At 43.3% G+C, this 22188-nt stretch overlaps 1 long non-coding RNA gene across 2 annotated transcripts in view; it reads left to right on the top strand.

Annotated features, from left to right (window-relative positions):
* Window positions 1–10557: 10557 nt before the first annotated feature.
* Window positions 10558–22188, top strand: part of LOC132691360 (uncharacterized) — a 46851-nt gene continuing 35220 nt past the window's right edge. For both annotated transcript variants that reach the window (XR_009615710.2, XR_009615711.2), the window contains exon 1: window positions 10558–10787. This is a non-coding gene — a long non-coding RNA (uncharacterized LOC132691360). The remainder of the gene's footprint in view (window positions 10788–22188) is intronic.

The raw sequence follows: 22188 nt of genomic DNA on the forward strand, positions 1-22188 counted from the left end.
TTATAATGAACTCCAGCCAAAATTTCTGACCAACGATTGTCATTATCTTTTGAAGAGATTTCCTTGGTATCCCTTTCTTCGTGAAATTGGTTAACATTTCCTGAGCATCTCTCTTTGTGCCAGGCACTGCTGTAGATCCACGATAATTTGCAGTGGTGGGTCCTGGAGGATACTCACTGAGGTATATGTGAAGTGATCTGTGAGCAGGGAGGGAATACTGGCTAGGTCTGTATCAAAAAGGTTGAGGATGGTTTCATACAGGCAGGGGCACTCAATTCAGGCTTTGAAGAATAAGTGAGAACCCAGTTTTGGAAGACTAATTCAACTGCTGGCCCTGTTGAAGCTGCTCTGGAGATCCCACCAAACCTAGGACCTAACTCAAGCAACTCAGGCCACGTGGAAGAGCTCAAGTCCTTGGACCACAGTCCCTTGGCCATCTTTACCTTTTTCTGAAAACCATGATCCTGACCTTTCAGTGAACAAGGATCTTGGGGGAAATTAAAACCCTCAGCAGCATGGAGGTAATTATTGAACCTTCCTCACAGTGAACCAGGGGATATAGAACAGGTTTTTATTAACCCCACCCCACTCCCAGCCTGTTAACTGTGTATGATCTCTCCCCAAGTCCTTCTGATTGGTTCTGGCTGGTTAGGATGATTGACAGGTCACTTATTACTCCTGTCTGCCCCTGCCTGGCCCTTCTGGAGGCTTTTATTAGCCCCCTACCTGGGTGAACTTGGGCTTGGAAAATACCTCTCCTTGAGGCAGTCTCAAGATTATGTTTTCTCACCCGAAATAACTGGAACATTTATTGTTTTTGAAGGAAAGAAAAACCTCATAATTGAAGTAAAAGAGGAATATACTTTGGGTTTTTTAAAAGTGTATCTAAGAGGCAGGGAGACAATTTTTCCACCTCAGGGACTGTATTTCTGAATAAGAATGTAGAATCCTGCAGCTATAACTCACTTCTGGAAAACTCACACCACAGCCCCTGTTTGTTAAGATGTCCACCTAATGGTTATGGAAAACACACTTGCAAATTGACGCCTCATTGGGTTGAAAAGCTCTTAAAATTCTGGAACATCATCAAAAGCTCTCACTTCTTCTAATGCGATAATGCTTCCCTGGAAAAAAACATCCTCCATGAGCCCCTTCACTACAAAGCAGAAAGTCAGATGGAGATGGTTTTCAGCAAATTGACAAACTGAGCTAAACTTTATTTAATTTAATTTCAGAAAGGATGGATCTGGAAATAACATTGCTGGTTTCACGTGCTAGAAAAATCGATGCTATGATTTTTTATCTTCTTCCTTTCTACTCCCTTGCTAGGGGCTGGTATAATAAGTCATTTGGACTGGCCAAACAAATAACCTGCCTGCTGGCCCCTCTGGCTCATCATCACCACCCCTTAGGGCTCCAGTGATGGACAGACCTGAGGACTCCAGCTCTTCCTTTACTGTTTTCCCACCAAAAATCAAAACAGCATTTTTTTTTCAATAGAGAAGACCTGGTGTGCTTGAGGGAAAACTCACTCGTTTACAGAAACAATAGGAGGATTAGAAGCCAATTATAATTTCCCCTCAACAATACCTCCATGAATTCAGTAAATTGGCACTTTGATGAGTTGGGGTAGACCATTTTGTCGTATCTATGGCATGGCCCGAAGTTCTGGTGCCTGAACTCTGACCCAGAAGTTCCCCTTCTGAACCCCCTGCTGGGAGGGAGCTTGAGAGGGATTTAGTGGCACACGGCATGAGCCCCAAAGCAATGACCTGAGTGCAAGGTGGTGTAGAGGCACTTTCTCCAGGCTCCACGTTTTTCAGATGTAAAATTGGGGAATGAGGAGGTCCTGTAAGTGATGGCCTGTTTACATTCTATGATTGTTAATTCTTTGATTCCAGTTCTGTGACTCCAAATTCTTTCTATAGCTTGTTAAGCAAGAAAACAATTACAAAGTGAGACAAGTACTTTGGGAGCTAAAACCACTGGGTAAACCTATGCTATTTATATTAGCTATGGTGTAGAGCAGGGCTTGGCAAATTTTTTCTATAAAGGGATAGATAATAAATATTTTAGGTTTTGTGTTGAAACCACTCAACCCTGCTGTTGTAGCAAAAGCAGACACAGGCAATATGTAAGTGATGAGCAATGCTGTGTTAACTGTTGTTTTACTAAACTTTATAGATTTTATAGATGCTGAAATTTAAATTTGAGATAATTTTTATGTGTCATGATGTATTTTATTTTTTCTTTTGATATTTTTCAACTATTTAAAAATATCACACCATTCTTAGTTTGCAGGGTGTACAAAAACATGCAGTGGGCCAGATTTGGCCCATGGGCCACGGTTGGCCAAGCTGACCCTTGGTGTAGAAGTCTCAGTCAGAGCAGAAGATATCCTAGGTTCTCAGCCTTTGGAATTCTGATGTCATTGACCATTAGCATGGCCCCTGCTTGGCAGGTAGCAATTGCCTTTTGTAGCAGTGAAGTGCAGTTCCCAGGTGGTGAATGCCCATACTCTCCTAGTTCCAGCTGGTGTATTCTGTTCCCCAGGGTCACCCCACTGGTGATTCACCTTCAATATGAAGAAGGCTCTCTTTGACCCTCATCTTTCCAGTTTTGATCTTGTCCCAATTTATAAGGGGTATTTTTTTTTTCACTGGAATTCTTGACCTTCTGAGTTCTTTTGGGATCAAAAAGGTAAAAAAAAAACAAAAACAAAAATAAAACAGGAAAAAGTACAGAAAAAAATGCAGGCACCTGAGACCAAGCTGTATGCAGCCCCCCAGAAGGTGTCCCAGAGCTACAGAGTCTCAGCAAGAACCCAGCTGTCTCCCTAGTCACCTGCAGAAAGCTCTTTCTTGATCTCTTTGACTTGAGAACCCCAGTGACAGTGAACTCACTATCCAAACTGTTAGGGGCTCTGATGTTTAGGAAGTACTTCCCCAAATCTGCTGATACTCATCCCCCAGGAGTTTATGTACATTGCTCAGAGTTTTGCCTTTAGGGGTCATGCAACTTTTTATATGTAAGAAGTCATCTGAGGGCCCAGAATGAAATAGCATAAAAATAATTAATCTTTACCCAAATAATATCTGCATAGCTAACAATAATTGAACCATCATCTGGGCTGATCATGAGAATGAGTAACACACTGTCCCTCCCCTCACTTCACTTAGTCCTGCTCCCCAGAGGCAGCCATTTTTATTAAGGAACATTTTAGTTGAAATAGACTCTACAAACAGAAAAAAAATCACACATATTATAAGTATCTAACGTTTTTCATGAAATGAACCCTCTTGGAACTGGCACCCAGATCAAGAAATAGAAAATGATCAGCACCCCAAAAGCCACTATCCATCTTTCTCCAGGGATAGTAACTACCTTGACTTCTAACACCAGAGAATAAATTGAAGCAAACACTTTAATCGTTTTTATTTTTATTTCTTCTGGTAGTTTCTTCCATATGTCTAAATAATATAATTATACAGAGTTTTTTGATTGATCCATTCTAAACATTGTTTTTTGACTTCCTCCCATAATAAAAGACTGGGCTTCCCTATCCCAGCTCCCCACATATAATTAAATCACTTCCTTCACTTACTGGACATCTATACAACTTTGGCCACATTCTAAGATTTCCATTCCCTCTAGCCCCTCCACTCACCCAGGTGTGTTGTATCTACTTTTATATTATTATTTTGGGTAACATTTATATTTTATTCTGTAACCATAGCTAAGCCTATGTGGTTTGTCTATGGATTGATGGGACATTTGAAGCCCAATAAATAGTATTTAGGTGATTTTTGCAATATTGTTTATTGCAGAATCACTCTGTGCCCTAAGATTATAATCCTTCTCCACAGGTTCAATGTCATGCCTCCTGAACCACTTTAAGAAGAATATTTCCAGACTCTGCAGTGCCATATTACTTATTCTCACATTTATTCCATGATGAATTGAAGAGAGAGAGAGCATGATATTAGGGGCCTATGAATGTCAAAGAGACAGCCTGAAGACTTTGGTTTTAGTGATACCAGCATACAACACATACAGATTTTCAGGTTGGTGGTGGTCTTGTGTTCTGTTGTTAGCAGCACCAGTTCAGAGTGTTTGCTTTTACTGAGAAACTTCTGAAGGGCTGGTGCTCCCAATGAGAGGCAGCATTTACCTTTACGATGACTTAACTACTTGGAAGGGTGGTGTCAAAAGCCCATGTGTTCTTAAATGCAGGTAGTCATAAAATCAGTATCTAATTGATTTATGTTAGCACTCAGTTTTGAAAAAGGGTGGCTCTGAGTGAAAAATACAATATGGGAAGAGGTTTAATTTTTTTTGGATTACCCTTTACCAGGTAGCGTGTAATTGCATTAGTAATCGGAGTCCTTCGAGCAGAATCTCAAACAAAGGATTAGCAGGAAGGAAAATGGAAGAATGCTGACTTCACAATAACTCACCGCCTTCCTAACGTGATTATATAAATAAATTCAAGCAATATTTTCCAAGACGCTGGAGCCTGATCGTAAAGGCGTGAGGGGGCCCAGGGCCTCCGCATGGCCCCTGGTTGGCAGGCAGTAACTGATTGCTGTAGTAGTGAAGGGCAGTCCCCAGGTGGTGAAATATCCAATATCTCTGAATTATCTGTCAGCACTCAGAAATTATTGAAGCTGGGCTGACTTCTCCAGTGGGGAGCAGGAGCATCTTGGCTTGATTTGGCTAAACAATGGGGTTAAAATGGAAACTCCCCTGCTGTGGTCTCCCGCCAGCCCATGTGGGTCATTCAGCTAGCAGTCAGTGGTGGGAGCCATGCAGGGCTGGCTCTGGACACTGCAAACTTCTCGACCCCTGGAATCAAGGAGTCCACAGAGCTGAATTTCATCCTCCCATCTCACCACCAGCAGGGGATTAGCTAATCCATCCTGTTTTGTTCTTCCATCCATACCAGCAAAGGCAGCAGGCACAATCCTCCCTGGGCTGAATGGATGGAGGTCTGGATGACACATCAGAGAGCAATGACACGCTGGCGGCATTGTTTGTCAGAGAGTCCTTGAATTGCTGTTTTCACTTAAGCCGAAACACTGCCTTGGAGGCCTTAGTTATTCCATTTGCCAGACTGGGCAAGAAGCCAAGAGTAATGGAACAAGCCACTTTCCTCCTGGTCCCCCTAGAACTCTTTCCAGTTGCTTGAGAGAAGGATTTCAATTCCAGATACTTTAAGCCTCTCAAATCCAGGTCACAAGAAGCTCCAGTCCCATTAATGCTCCATGGGAGGTGTAATGTGACACAAGTTGTAGGATACTTGGACAATGGGTATCACTACCAGGTTATGAGGGTGGGAAATGCCAAGTAGACAAGCAAGGTCTCAAATCCAACCTTACTATCTGTGTGCCTTGAGCAAGCCACTTGATTTCTTAGCCTTAGTTCCTTCATTATTAAAATGGGAGTAATTATAAGTTTTTTTTCTTCTGTAGAGGTCAAGTGAAGCAAAGATGGGAAAATACTTAACAGACTTTATGCAAAGGCAAGGGGTTATTGTTATCTCTTTGGTGGTGCTCATTGATGTACAGGCTGGTTTCTAATCAGATGAGTTTCTGATGAACTGGGCATTCTTCTGGTTTTCTTCATTCACTTCTCTTCCTGGAATATTCTTGTCTCCCTCTCTGCTTATCTGATGTCAACCCACCCCCAACGGGTTGCCCATTACACTTCCTTGGTCATCATGAGCACCCTTTCCTCTCACAGCCTCGCTCATTGGTGGCCAGATGTCATAGTGTCAGATGATGGGAGTGGCCCCAGAGAGGAGCCCAAAGAAAGCTGATAGGTGTGGCTCTGTCAGTCCTTGATGATGTATATAAATCATCATGAGTCTGAGAGCTCCTTGAGGACAGAGATGGAGATTTATAACCCAAGTGTTGCACTAACCATCAATTTATGTCACATATCATGAATGGAGAACTTTCTGAGCCCACCCTGCACTTACACCAACCTGAGTTGAAGGCTCCTTACATCTTGCCCCTAGACACCTCACTTGGATCACCCTAGTCCTAGGTCAGCTTTTATGGATCAGGCATAGTGGGGAATTCAGAGACAAATAATAAGGCATGGCTATCGCCTTCAAGACACTTGCCATCTATTAGAAGGGACAAGGCAAGAATATAAGCATCAATAAAAAGAAATTTTCGTTTGTTCATACAGAAAATATTTATTGACTTATTCCAGGTACCTTGCAAGACACTGTGCATTCAAGATGAGAGGAGCTCACTGTCATGACCCTTGCAGATCATCCAGCCTAGAGGAAGACATGTCCATGGACAGTTACAGTCGAGTATGATAAGGAACATGGTACGAAGGTGCAGGCTATGGGAGAGCTCTAAAGAGACAGTGCAGAATGGGAAAGCTGGGAAGTCTTCTTAGAGGAGACAACACTTATCTGAGACCGGAGAGGTGAGAAGGAGCTGGCCAGATTCAAAGGGTAAATAACACACCAGTCAGAGGAAACAGAGATATACAAAGCACATGTGGGAAACAGGATAATTTGGTGTTACTGGAACTCAGAGTAGGATGGTCACTGGGAGTTGAAAGCACTGGGATCATCTAATTGAACCCTCAAGTATCTTATAAGATATGCACTATTGTCCTCATCTCCATATGACAGAGGAGGAAAATGAGGATCAGAGAGGCTGGGTAGCTTGTCCAAGACACAGAGCTAGAATTAAAATTTGATCTTGATTGATCTATTTCCAAAGCTCTTGCCTTTAGCCATTGGAACTATGGGGAGGGTTCTCTGTGAGGGGTGGTATAACATGGTGGCCAGAATGCCTACTTCTACCTCTGATGAAGTGTGTGACTTTGGGCCAGTTATTTAACTGCTCTGTCCTTCAGATTCTTCAGCTTAAAAATGGAGATACTAATAATATCTACCCCATAAGCCTGGGTTTTCTGAGGATAAAATGAGTTAATACTTGTAAAGTATCTTGTATATAGTCTAGCATATAATGAGTGCCCCATAAACATCAGTTACTATTATTAGACTGGATTAGAAAGGAGAGAGACTAAAACAAATATCACATCTCAGTTGGGAGGCCATTGCAGCTGTGGGGCTGAGAGGTGTTGGTGGTGAGGGGGAGGGGGAGGGACAGTGAGAGATGAAATGCCATATTCCCTTTAGGCTAATAGTTTAGAGACTGAGGCTTAGCTACTTTCTGGGTTGGATTTCTGTGTCCCTTTAAGCTTCCCACAGACTGCCGGGGACATGCTGCCTGCAGAAAGGTTGGTTGCTCCTGAGAATGATATAGATTTCTTTTGTGAGCTTCAGGAAACCACATCCCAGTGAGCGTTGCAGTATTGGCTTGACCTGCTGGGACGTGTGGTTGCCAGGGGCAATGCAATCAGCTTCTGGGCCCATTCCTTCTTCCTGTGGCTCCCAATGACTTTGTTTCCAACTGAGTGGTTAGGGCCCTGTCACTTCTAGATCTCTCTGTTTTCCTTCCCTGAAGGTGGGGAGCCAGATGTTAGCTCAGAGGTTGAATGGTTGGAGGGGCAAGCTAGAAACTCCCCAATCTAGGGTCAGAAGGGGTTAATTCATCAACTGCCCTGGGCCATCCATGAGTGAGGCAGCTCCAGCTTCAGTGGGATTTGTGGGGTGCCATGAAGGAGCATCCTGCCAGTCATCTCCTAGTCCCTCCTCTTCTGAGCCATGTATCCCTTGTCCCTAGCTGGCCACTCCCATGGGTGACTTGTCCAACTTCTATTCATGTGCTGGGTTCTGTGGCAGAAGGAATTCAGGATACAGAGGAAAGTCAGTGATGGTTGGAGTAGTCAGCAGAGGTATTTGGGAAGAGGGGGCATCTGGATGGGTCAGGGGGAGGATGGGAGGATGGTTTTTAGGTAGAGAAAGAGGGACAGTGTCATGATAGAAAGAGCACTGGATTGTATCTGAGCCCTCTGAAAGCAGAGTGTTCATCTGGTTTTCTCACTGCTGTATTCCCAGAACCTAGCCCTGGCTCACAGCAGGAGTTCACCAGACAGATGTAAAGTGAGTGAATCATGCCCAAGATTAGGAGACTTTGGTCTGGGTCTGACTTTATCATTACCTTGTTTTGTGACCTAGGCCCATTATAGCTACTCCTAGAACTTGGAGTATGGTTGATGCCACCCAAACCACAACACCTGAGAGTGGGGTTGGGAGCTGGTCCCCCAAAGAAAAATTGGAGAGCCATTACCAGAAACAAGAGAATGGGTCATGAGAAGGCCAACATACATGCACACACACACATAAATACATACATACACACACACATACAGACACACACAAGCACACACACACAGACACAAGCACAAAAACGTGGATATTTGTTTCAGTGGTACATTTCTTCCTGTAATTTTTTCCCCAAACCCTTCATAATTGCCAATTTGCTTATAGTAATAACCATGAATTGGTACATTTTATTTTATTTTTTGTGTGTGTTTTTAAATGCTGATTTATTTATTTTGAGAGAGAGAGAGAGAGAGAGAGAGAGAGAGCAGGGGAGGGGCAGAGAAACAGGGAAAGAGAGAAAATCCAAACCAGTCTCCACTCTCTGTCAGCACAGAGCCCAATGCAGAGTTCAATCCCACAAACTGTGAGAACATGACCTGAGCCAAAATCAAGAGTCAGATACTCAAGTGACTAAGCCACCCAGGCACCCCTGGATCATTGCATTTCAGTAGGTTATGAGTATGATCCAGAATTCAAGCTTCTCAGCTCAGGGCTGGCTCTTCATGCTCACACCACACAGGGAGAGATCCTTAAAGTCCCTCAGAAGTCTGGAGGTGATTCTCCAGGATCAGATAATCAGATAATACTCCAGAGAAGAAAGGGAAGATTTATTGGAAGACTCATATATTTATTCACTGTCAAGCATTTGGAGAGTGTCTTCTCCAGGCCAGACTCTGGGATTGGTGAAGGGAAGTGTATGAGTCAGAATGGGGTATGTTATGCTGGAATAACAAACAGTCCCCAATCTTCATGACTTGAACAACAAAGTGTTTTTCTTGTTCATGCTGTGTTATCACTGTAGGTCAGACTGTTCATCCTTCCCATGGGATCAAGCTGAGAGAACAGCTGTTCTCTGTGGCAGGGGGAAATGGAGCTGGTAAGACACACTCTGGAGTTTAGGGTTAGAGGTGAGTGGTGTGGGGGGTGAAAAGCTGGTAGCATCTCAAAGGTGAAAACCCTTGAGTAGCATGATAAGGACGTTGCACTTCAACTCCTAGGCCTTTCTCAGAACTGGTCTCACCTTGGGATTGAATCTGAACCTTTCCTCTTGGTGTCCAGGATCACAGTGGGCACTTGTTCATGACAGGTCTGTGGTCCTGGGAAGTTTCTGGTCAGCAATTACCCAGGTCATCAGCTCGTGCCTCAGCGTGGCCTGACCTGGAGAAGCTATGACACGGAGGAGAAGCCATTTAGAAGAGATAACTGGGATGCACACTTAGCTTAGATTTAAACTCCCACCATCTCACTATAATTAAGGCCGAGTGGTTATTAAACAATACATTTACAGAATTCTGACAACTGTGTAGGAACCATTCCTCTCCTACAGTGAATATTCCCCCGTAAATACACTTGTAATACTCCACTGGCTTTTAATTAACCCGACTCGCCTATAAACCCATTTATCTTTTAAAAAGAAGGTTGTTCCATGTGCAATATGTGTCAATAGATAATTAAAATGTTTTTCTTAGAGAATGAACAGGGAGATGTGATCTATGCATTTCAGAACCTTATTATTAAAAATGTTATTTATTGAGGTTTAAACACTTGTTACTTGGTAACTAATAGAGACCGTGTCTTTAATACCAAAATTAAACAGGCACCGCAGACAGAATGTGCATGTTAGCAAACCTCTTGGGTCATAATTAAATAGCACAAGTGACAAACGTTCAATTCTTGTTTAGGAAACAAACACCACGATCTGGCTTCCTTTCAATCAGGAGTTGGGAGGGTGTGTCCTTGTTCCTTTAGGAGCAGCCGGGCCGTGTCGCTGTTTCAAATGCAGACACTGTAGATTTTCAGAGCACAGTCTCTTCTACAAATAACAGCTACTAACTGTGTTGGGAACCTCAGAATAGAAGATAGCATGAGGCTGCTTTGGTGAATGGAGACTTTTGCAGAAGTAGTGGCTGACCAGAGCCCCATGCCCATGAGTGTGTGTACAGTAGTACATGCATGTGCTTTATAAATACATACGTGCACTTATACTAGGAGGTACACGTTTGAAATATTTTGATCGATAGGGGTGTGTGATCAAAGCAGTTCAGACACCACACTGTTCTAAGGAAGGGAGTCAATGCTGAAAAATTAGAAAAGCAGTTCCTGTGGAGCAGGATTTAACATAGGAATCAGAAGAAAAGATTTTAAAATTCTATGGAGAATTCTTAAGGTTGTAAAATAAGATTCAATCAGCAAAGGATTGGAGGCAAAAAGGTAGGTTTCTCTATTGCTCCTGAGGACTGCACTGGGATTATGACATCATCGCACATATCACAGTTTGTAATGTTTGGGCCTCCTTCAAGCCTCACCCCAAGGTGCCCCACATAAGGCCTGTCTATGGTGAGGTCCGAGAGTGAACACAGCGTTCTATACAGAGTGGACTGGCAGGGGCTCAGCCGGCACCAGAACACAGGGCATCTTTCTCTGTAAGCCACTCCATCCTGAGAGTGACAAGTGAACTGCAGGTCAGAAGGAAGGAGGAGGGAGAGTGAGACAGAAAGAAGCAGGACTGCAGCCTCAGAGGGAGAGGCAGGTAACCAGAGAAAAATACAGGGATAGGGCATCTGAGAAGCAGAGATAGAGTCGGTGGGGTGGGAGGCACTGAACAAGGAGGCAGAAAAGCAGGGTGAAATCAAGAGATAAATCCAACACTGTTAAAAATTGTGCAAACACTTGGTAATTTTGTCATACATCATAATTTCAAATATGTTTAGGGCTTTGCTTATACATGATCCCGATCTCTATTTTGCTCACTCACTTGAATAAACATTTATGCATCCCTTACATCTGGTATTTTACGCATTATATTATAAGTTCTAGAGAGGGCTGAGCCTCAGTCCTGGGAAAGCACATTGTTTTGGGGGGCCCTGGGGCACCAGTCTTCAAGTTGGGGAATGGGAAGCTCTGAGTGTCAGCTATTAAGCCACCAATGTGGGTGTCCTGGTGCTCTCTCCCAGGAAGCTGAGAACAGATGTTCTCTCTGCCCTGGTAACTGCCTTGATTCCAGGAGAGAGGAGAGAGAGTGAGCAAGAACTCTGGATGCCTCCCTTTCTCTCCTCCCAGTGTTACCATAGTATCTTGTTTCCTTGGTTACCAGTGGCCAAGGAAAGGACACTGGGCAAATGCAGGATTTTGATGGAGCTCTCTAAAGAGAGATGTCAGCAAGGACCTTGTCTCTTTTAAAAGAACACTCATTCTGAGAGGTTGCTAAGGAATGGGGGTGGGGAGGGGATTGGTGGGTCTCTGTGAAGTTGGAATTTAGAGATTTCATCTCACCCAACAGAAATGAGGGGCTTAAAAGATAAACTTGAGGAATCAAAGCCTGGGAGGCCTTACCCAGCTTTGTACATCGCTGGAGATCTGAAATGGGCAGGAAGGCCATGATGTTAATTAAGAAATGATTTCTGCAAATGCCCCTTTTAACTGCACCCAGCTTGGACTAGCTTTGTAACTGTCCTACTATTTCCCCTTATAACTAAACACCCGTGGGGTATATGGGGATGTGCCACTTCTGCTGTGAGCATATGGCATCAGCCTTTAAGTGTCCCAAGAGGCCACAATAGACCTATAAACTCTTTTTCTGGATCTTCTTTTTGGACAGCTAAATGATGTGGAAGACAGCAGCCCTCAATTCTACTCTTCTTTTAAGAGTCAATCAAGATATCTCTTCCTCCAATAAGTTTGTCCTGACCTTTCCACCCAAGCTAGGTACACTTCTTCAAGAGCCCAAAAAGCTACATCAACATTTTATCATTGCATTTACTGTTATTCACTAATGTATGATTACTAGTCTGTCTCCACTACCTGATTTTGAGTTTTCTCATTTTTATTTCTTTTTTCAAAGTGTTTTATTTTTGGAATGAGAGGTAGGTAACATGTAAAGGACTGGAAACCCCACCTTTTTAGACCAGAGTGAGGAGTTCAGACTCTAGTGCTGTGACGCAAATGCTCTGGAGGGCTAAGAGGCAGGACATTGACATATCTGATGGGCCAGACTATGATGTTCATGTTGCTTCCTCTCATGTCTTTTTGTCACATTCTTAACAATTAGTCATGACAACCCCATACCTTAAATTTGTTACAAATTCACCACTAATAGAGAATGCTCCTGAGGAGTAGCCTTTCTCCTGTGTTCCCTCTTTCCCTTCACCACCCCATGCCATGGTCCCGAGGCAGGATCATGGGGCCATTGCCAGGGCTGGGTCTTGTGAGCTGCCCTGGAGATGTAGGCATCTGACTCCTTCCTCAGTCCTCAACTTTCCCTTGAGCAGCTCTCATGTGTCCAGCACCCAGCTGGAGGCTGGGTAGATGATGTGTAGACAATGAAGTCACTGCCGCCTGCTAGAGGGAGTTTGGTCTAGTTATGAAGTTAAGACTTGCCTGAAATAATTAATTAAGTGGTTTAAAGAAAGATCAAAATTCGCTGTCAGATTGGATGGCTTATAGGCAGCTAATGGCTATCGGAGCTCAGAGACCTGGTGATGTAGCAGACATGGATTTAGAGTTCCCACAGAGACCCAAAGCAGCTAGCTCCCTTGACAGAAGATTCCCAAATACACTGTAGTCCTGCCAAACCTGCTTGGAGAGAACAGACACTCTGGAGTAAACCCAGAAGAGGGTGTGATAGCAGCTGCCTCACTCAGAGCCAGCTGCCCCCATCACACATGCGTGATCACACATACACACATGCACACACACATGCACACACACACACCTGCTTCTTTAATGCCTATGATCCTGGTAGAAGTGAAAAGTTCATGGCTGAACATTACCACCCTGACCTTTAAATGTCTGCAAGTAAATAGCAGAGAGGCAGGTGTAAGAGCGGGAACCCTCAGCCATAATTTTGAAGTCCTGAAGACTGTCCCTGCACATTGTGCTACTGACCTGATTTTGGCATGTTCACAAAGCAACCTACCAGCCATTTAGCTGACCAGCATTTAAAAATGTTTTTTAATGTTTTAATTTTAATTTTTTCCAGTTTTATTGAGATATAATTAACATACATCAGTGTATAAGCTTAAGGTGTACAGCACAATGGTTTGACTTACATATGTTTTTAAATTATTACCACCATACATTTAGTTAACATCCATCACCTCAAATAGACATAATAAAAAGAAAAAGCAAGAAGAAGAAAAAATATTCCTTGTGATGAGGGCTCTTAGGATTTACTCTCCTAACAATTTTCATATATACCATACAGCTGTGATAACTATAGTTGTTGTGTTGTACATGACCTCCTCATACTTATTTATCTTATAACTGGAAGTTTGTTCTTTTACACCACATTCCTCTTATTCTTTCTCCCTGCAACTCCTGCCTTTGGTAACCACAAATTTGATCACCTTTTCTATGGCTTTGTTTTTTTTTTTTTTTCCTTTTTTACATCTAATATATAAGTGAGATTATACAGTCTTTGTGTTTCTCTGTCTGACTTATTTCATTTAGCAAAATGCCATTAAGTTCCATCCGCATTGTTGCAAATGGCAGGATTTCCTTCTTCCTTACAGCTGAGTATTATATTCTATTGTATATAAACACTACAACTTCTTTATCCATTCATCCATCAATGGACACTTACCAACCAGCATTTATTGAGTACCTGCTGTCTGCCTGGTGACACAGTCTTCACCTGATATGTGTCTTCAAAGATCTTACAGCTAAGAAAGGTGATGTGTATATAGAATAATCACCAAGTGACAGTGAGGTGGTTAAGAGCTTGGCTCCAGAACTTGAAGCCCTGAATAAGAATCCCAACCCCACCTTTTACTTATAAGATGTGAAAAACATAACAAAAACTTTCACCTCTCTATCTGGTAAATGAGTATAATAATAAAACCTTTCTTTTACGTTTATGTGAGGAAGAAATAGAGGTCCTGGCACTCAACAAATCTTAGCTTTTTTTTACAGTATTGCTCAGTAACTTATTACCATTCTTATTTATATTAGTAATAATAATTGTGTCTTTAAGAGACTGGGCCCCTAAAAAGTTGGAGAAATGTGTGTGGAAGGATCTTTGGGCAGTGTTCTTAGGAGATAATACCTATAAGGAGGTGAGGGAAACAGGAGGGGGCAGGGGTAAAGCTGGTCCTATAGGGACCTCTGGAGTAGGGTGATGCTTCAGAGTTGTCCAATTAGAGGCAAGGAGGTGCCTTTGTACCACTGCATCAGCCAGTCACTGGACATGGAACAGGCTTAACCCTGGGTGAGGCAGTTCTCTGCAGTTGAGGATGATCCCCAAAAGGGTACACCAGGAGTCTGCAGAAGCTGGGATTCCCAGCAGTCAAGAGTTGGATGTGTCTGTCCCAACAATGGGATCTGGGCTAGGCACGTAGAGTGTACTCAGCATAAAAGGGACCTTCTGTGTGACATACTGTGTTCCTTTTGGAGACCATAGCTTCCCTAAGATAAAATGAAAGTGTTGGTCTGAAGTTACTTCCAAGTCCAGCATTCTGTGGGTTGAAGGAGTCAGCGAAGGCTTCATGGAGGAGGAATGACTTGAATTTGGCCTAAAGGATTGCCAGAGTTTGGCTAAGCAAAGCAAAGGAATGAGGGAAGATATCTGGGTAGAGTGGATTAGAGGGAGGACCCAGCCTGTGTTCTGTGCGGGGCAGCCCAGATCACCTCAGTAAATTATTTTTGAATAAACAAATGAATAAAGCTACAGACATGTTAAATGCTATAGAGAAAACAGAAAAAAAAATAGACCTTGAAGTCTGAAGACCTTAGTTCAAGTCCTAAATCTTCTACTTACTACCTGTGTGATCTTGATCTTGAGTCTTGATCTTTCTGTGCCTCAGTTTTCCTTGATGTAAATGGGGATAACAATATTTAGCCATTTACTGGGTTGTTGTAAGGCTCAAATGAGGCAAGATAAGATGATAGATGTGAACATGCTTTATGTCAGTGATGTTAGGGGAAACCAGATGAGTCAACCTTTCTGTCTGGGAGGGTCAGGAAGGCTTTCACAGAAGGAGGCATCTGAGTTGGGTCTTGAAAAAGAATATGTTGAGAAGTAGAGATTAATTTTAGGCAGAGAATAGAGTGAACAAAAAGACAGGGATATTTGGCAACATAGAAAGAAATTTTATGAAGATCTCGGGAATTATTTTCTGGCAGGCCTGGCTTAGATATCTTGGGGTTCCCCAGTTTCTGGTGGTCCTATCTTACCCCAATTCACTTTTAAATTATAACTCAGTTTTATTTCCTCACCTGCAGAATACATATCCCAGGCAGCTTTCTGAGAGTGTCCTCAGTGATCCCCTCCTAGATTGTACAATCTTGTGTCATCCCCCACTCTAGAGTGTGGGCTGAACCTAGGGACTTCTTAATCAATAGAATACAGCAAATGTGATTGGATGTCACTTCCAAGATTAGGGTTGATACCACACTCTCACTCTCTGCTTGGCTCTTCCTGCTCGTTGCTCTGGCAAAACCAGCTGCTATATTGTGAGCCTCCCTGGGTAGAGGTTCACATGCTGGTGGGCAGGCAACAAGAAACCAAAGCCCCTGGTCCAACAGCCTAGCAGAATCCTGCCAACAACTACATGGGTGAACTTGGAAGTGGATCCTTCCAAATAGAACCTTGAGATGACCACAGTCCTGGACTGACACCTGGATGTCAGATTATGAGAGGCCCTGAGCCAGACTCAACACAGCTGTGTGTGATTCCTGACCCACAGACTGTGGGATAAGAAATGTTTGTGTTTCAAGCCACTATGATAATAGGTAGCTACCATACCAAGGAAAGGCAGAGAGCACATCACAGTTGGAGATCGGAAAGTGATATTCCTTTCAGACACACAGAGAGAAAAAGAGAGATAGGAAAATGGTAGTTACCCAGAGGACATCACAAGACATCCTAAAACCAGTGGGGAGGGGGCTTGCTCAAACACAGTGGGTAACCACCAGCTTAGGTGGCTAATTATGGACCACACTCAGAAGTAGATGAGTTTTGCTTTGCATACATAATGTTTGGAAATTGTTTTTGAGATGGTTGCTATGTTCAAGTTGTAGATTTCATATAAAAATCTAGATTTACAGCTTTTCTTGCAAAATGAGAAGAATCGACAACACTGTTCTGGGCAATACAATAGGGTGTGGCCTTGTTACAGGAACAGGTAACTGATTAGACAGGGTATATAGATAGATTCAGGTAAAGGCATGGGTCTAGTGCCAGGGAAACCAGCAAGGGGCGGTACTGCACTCCAGGGCAGTGGGGAGCTATAAGCACCCCAAGGTTGAAGGCACAAAGGGAGGGAGCAGTAACGGCAAGCCAGAGAGAATAGTTGTAGGAAAGGGCTCCCTGGTAAGGGATGTGGCCTCAACAGAATCACAGCCAGCCTCAGGCAACCTGGCAGGAAAGAAGCTGGGGAACAGACATCTTGTCTATTCCCCTCCCAACTTCTATATCGACTCCTGGGGCTTCTCATGTCTGAACTAGTGCTGCCCAATAGAACTGTCTGTGATGATGGTAACACTATATATCTGCACTGTTCAAAACCATAGCAACCAATCACTTGTGGCTATCGAGCACTTGAAATGTGACTAGCGTGACAGAAGAACTGAAATGTAAAATTTTAATTTCAAGTAATTTGAAATTAAATTTAAATAGCTACTTGTGATGCTTAATTTTGAGTCAGCTTGACCAGGCTAAGAGATGCCCTGATAGCTGGTAAAACATTATTTCTGGGTGTGTCAATGAGAGTGTTTCCAAAGAGATTAACATTTGAATCAGTATCCTGAGTAGAGAATACCACCTCCCACCCTGTGCAGGTGAGCTTGAATAGAACAAAAAGGCAGAGAAAGAGTGAATTCACTCTCTGCATGTGATGGGGCATCCATCTTCTGCCCTTGGATATTGATGTGCCTGGCTTTTGGACTTCGCCTAGAACTTACACCTTTGGCTCCCCTCGTTCTCAGGCCTTTGGACTTGGACTGAACTGCACCACTATCTTTCCTGGGTCTCCAGCTTGCAGATGGCAGATCATAGGACTTCTTGGCCTCCATAACTGTGTGAGCCAATTCCTATAATAAATCTCTGCTTATGTATATCTGTATATATCCTGCTGGTTCTTTTTCTCTGGAGGACTCTAATATGCAACACAGTGGCTGCTGTGTTCTACAGCATTGGCCGAACCTTCTGAAAGAAACAGGGCCAGGGAGCCTTCAGATGCAGCCCATAAAAGCTAGCCTGCTGGGCACAGAATAGAGTGGAGAAAGGTGAGGAGGGGGCTGGAGGGGCAAACAGAAGGTGCCCAACAGTTACCTTTGCCTGGGGCTGACACTGTGCCTGTCTGATGTTTTTTTGACACAAGTTCCCACCTGTGTGGGGATCACTCATTTATGTTACCTTCATAGCTCCTGTTGTGACCCACCCCCCCACAAACTTGAAGAATGGAGTTACAGGTTGAATTATTTTTCCCCAGAACTCATATATCTTAACCCCCTCAGAATATGACCTTATTTGGTGATAGGGTCTTTATTGTGGTAACCAAGTTAAGATGACATCATCATGACTGGTGACCTTATAAAAATGGGAAACTTGGAAACAGACACACACAGAGGAAGACATGGGGAGAAGGCCATCTACAAATCAAAGACAGAGGTCAGGAGCAGACCCTTCCCTCATGGTGCTCAGAAGGAAACAGCCCAGGGGACACCTTGACATCAGACTTCCAGCTCCCAGAATTGTGAGACAATACATTTCTGTTGTCGAAACCACCCAGTCTGTGGTCCTCTGTTGTGGCAGCTCTAGCAAACTCATATGCACATGAAGGTCCTTTCCCAAACCCTGGGATTGCAAGATTCTCTGTGCCCATTCCCCTAGGGCCAGGTGCGGAGGACTGTGGTGCTTGCTCATGGAGCAGAGGTCTGAAAATGCCACAGGGCAGAACATTTGAGGTGCCAGATCTCAGAAAGGTGTCATGCGACAGCATGTCTGTGACAAGTTTTCAGGGCCCTACGATCTCCTGGAGACCACCGTCTGGGCTGCATTCAGAGCCCCAGAGCTTTGCAAAGGCCATTGGCTGTGAGGTGCAGCTCTGTGGGCTGTGCCAGACTTCGCCATGAGGGAGGGGTGCCATGGTGCCTCTAGTTACTGTGGTGTTGCTTTCATAAGGTCTGACAAGTCCCCTCATAAGTACTCAACCTCCTGTCTGCCTAGATTAATTGGTCAGTAGTTGTGAGCTGCATGTACCAGCATGACTTACACCAAATTAGCATTTGAAAAATATTATTAAAATGGCAAGCAGACCACAGAAGAATATAAAGATGTGTATGCGTATTTGACTCCCCTTGGAAGCTATCTTCCCATCCCCTTCCCCCATCCCACCCAGAGTCAGATAAGATTCTCCCTCCTGTAACAATGTTTACTAGACAGTGCTGGGGAGCTGGAGGTGTCCTCGCCCCACAACAACACTTCTGCTCACTGGGGTTCCTGCAGGAGGGAGGTGTGCACACAGGAACAATGCTGGACCGACTGTGTGGTCTTATTTCATTAATAGCTGAGTGAGTTTCTGAAGGGCACTTTCTGAGACTTGTAACAGGGCACAGACTTAATAGCTCTGGAGCAAGGCAGAGCAAGTGTTTCCCTCACTTATGAAAGGAGTCTGGACATGGGCAGTCTAGGGCTAGTGTGGCGGCTGTGCCATCACTAAGGTACCAGACTCCGGGCTCTTTCCCTTCCACCAGCCTCTGCAGTGTGGTTTTCATCAAGATTGCCTTCAGTCCAGAAGGGCCCCAGGGCCCCCACTATCACAGCTACATTACCACCAGGAAGCAGAAGGGGAGGATGGCAAAAGGGCATTTTGTCAGCTGTCACCTGCTCAAAGGAGGGGGGGGGTGTCTCTACACCCCATGTGACATGTCTGTGGGAAGCCCACTGGCCATTGCGATTTGCAAGGAAGGTTAGGAAATAAGGGTCCTGCTGGCTGGGCACATTGACTCCAGAATAAAATTGGAGTCTCCTACTAAGGCAGAAGGGAGAATAGATATTGGGTGGGCAACTGGCCATCTGTGCCACAACCTAGACCAGCCCTGACTAGGTCAGCTGACCACATGGAGATAGGAGTTTAGGACGGAAGGAAGTAACTTTTGGATTTCTGATTATAAAAGTTTACTGTGGTCAACAGGGCTTATCTGGGCAGGCAGATCATGGCTGCTTTTGTTTCTGTCTCTGTGTCTTTTTGTTCTGCCTCAATTACATGTTTTTATAAAGACAGATTATCCAAAAATTATTCAAAGGAAAGCCTCTTTTTAGGTAATAAAGTACAATAGATGTCATTTCCCATGCACCCCCAAATATTTCCTTGTAGTAAATTTAGAACATACAGAAAAGTAGAAAGAAAAGAAAAAAACACTCAATAGTGCCACAGTGCAGAAATTAGCATTGTTAAAAGCTTGGTATATTTTAACTTGCTCTTTTTCTTTGTATTTGCTTTTTAAATATGTATTATGCACTATGATATACTCAAAAGAACAATTCACTCTGTATAATGAGAATTTTCCCACATCCATAGGTATACCTCTATAACACAGCACACAAGGTTGTATGTAGAGGGTTTCCTTATGTAGATCAACCACAATTGTTTGACTTAATTCTACTATTGTTGGAAAATTATTTGACCATAATTCTTTTTTGTTATTGTTGGAAACAATACTGCCTAGACTGTCCTCAAACACAAATCTTGGGGGACAGCATCAATTAATGTGCAAATACATTTCTAGTAGAAAAATCATAGTCAAAGTCATGTACATTTCCAAGGCAGGTGTAGCTGAAGCATCAAATTCTCCTTCAGAAAAGCCAGGCCAGTATTCATTCCCAAGACTGGTGTATGAGAATGCTAGGTTCTCTTAAGTTTGGGCTAAGCTATAAAAACAATCGACCAGTGTTTCAATTTAATAGGTTGGTTTAGTTAAGCCAAGGGTCAAGAAGAGAGTGAGAAGGTAGACCTACTGGAGGAACATTGTGCTCTGGGTCAGTCATCTGCAATAGCAAGTTGGTCATTCGTGGGACTCCACAAAAGACATATGTGGCATAGGCCCTGCCCTCTGGCTCATGGCAAGGTGGGGAGGATGACAGTGCTCCAACAATTGCAGAGGAGACCTAAGTCATTCAGGAGTGTGATTGAGGTGACCCAGGAGGGACCAAAAGGGGGGGCTTAAGATAATTCTTGGTCATATCTTGATCAGTTGCAGCTACTAAGAGAGAATACCATAGCATGTGTGCCTTAAACATTTTGAAAACAACAAACATCTCTCTTTCACAGTTCTGAGGCTGGAAGTCTGAGGTCAAGATGCCATCATGTTTAGGTTCTTAACAAGAACCCTCTTTCTGGTTTTCAGATGGCCATCTCTCTTGTATCCTCTCATGGCATAAGGAGAGAGAGAGAGAGAATAAGATATCTTGTGTGTCTTCTCATAAGGGCACTAATCTCATGTGGGGGCTTCATCTCATGACCTAATTACTTCCCCAAAACTTCATCTCCAAAATCTATCACACTGGAGATATAAGATTTAACATATAGATTTGGAGAGGTCACAAACATTTAGCTCATAGCAGGTCATAAGGATGCAGCTAGGGCCAGGTGAGTGTGTATGCACATGAGCTAGTGAGTGAGGTCTGGGAAGAGGGAGCAGCAGGTGCAGGGTTCAGGAAGAAAGGTGTAGAGTCCTGATGTTGCCAGCATGGGAAGGTGTCATTACCCTGGGTGCCATTTCCTGATCATGTTTCTTATTAGCTATTAATTTGCATATCTCTGGACCTCTCATTATTAACCTGAAAAATGGGCACACTTGAAGAGAGCAGGCCTTCTCTGACTTCATTATGAGAGTAGATCAATACCCTGGAGGGAACATAAAGCAGGAGCTTAGACACACATGTGTTTCAGCCCCAGTAGCACATTTCAGTTTTGTGTCCCCACAAAGCCACTTAGTCTCTCCCTTCCTGTTTACTTTTCCATAAACTGGCTAAAAACAATACCAACTGCAGACCTCTTGTGTGCTAGAGATAATGTGCATATGGTGGTTGTAGTTTATCCCTGTCCCCACAAACATTTTCTGAGCACCTACGTGCCTGGTGCCATCTGCAAAAAGACACAGCCTCTGTTCTTAGCTCTGCTCTAATGGAGAGAAAGGACACACAGGAGCAGCTGAGATGCAATGTCATACATGCAGAAATTGTTAGGACAGAGGCACCAGAGGCATCTCCCTTTGGGGAGGCGCTTGCCTGAAGGAGTCAGTGGAAGTTTCAATAGCTCTCAAAGAACTTTGAAAAGGTAATCTTCAGTATTAGTCTATGGAAGTCTTAAAAAAAGACTATTAAATTATTTTATTTGTATGACTGCCAATATCTTGATGGACCTTTCAAAAGTGGCAGTGAAATAAACCAGTCACAGAAGGACAAATCCTGCATGGTTTCACTTATACATAAGGGATATCTAACATAGTCAAATTCATAAAAGCAGAGAACAGAATGGTGATTGCCAGAGGCTGCAGACAAGGGGAAATGGGGAGATGTTCAATGACTATAAAATTTGAGTTAAGCAAGATGAATAAGTTCTAGATATCTGTTGTACAACACAATGTCTATAGGTAATAATACAATATGATGCACTTCAAAATTTGTTGAAAGGGTAGATCTCATGTTAAATGTTCATACCACAAATCAAACACAAAAACAAAAATAAACCCACAAAAGGACAAAAGGACACTTTGGAGGTATTGGATATGCCTATTCCCTTCATTGTGGTGGTGGTAACATAGATGTTTGCATATTTACAAACTCATCAAATTGTGCATATTAAATATGTGTGGCTCTTTGTAAAACAATTATACCTCAATATAGCCTTTTTTTTAAACAGAGAGTGAAAGAGAGAGCACGAGAGTGAGGGATGGAGAAGGAGAGAGAGAATCTTAAGCAAACTCCATGC

Source organism: Panthera onca, chromosome E2 (assembly GCF_046562875.1).
Source record: "Panthera onca isolate mPanOnc1 chromosome E2, mPanOnc1 haplotype 2, whole genome shotgun sequence".
Taxonomy (NCBI): domain Eukaryota; kingdom Metazoa; phylum Chordata; class Mammalia; order Carnivora; family Felidae; genus Panthera; species Panthera onca.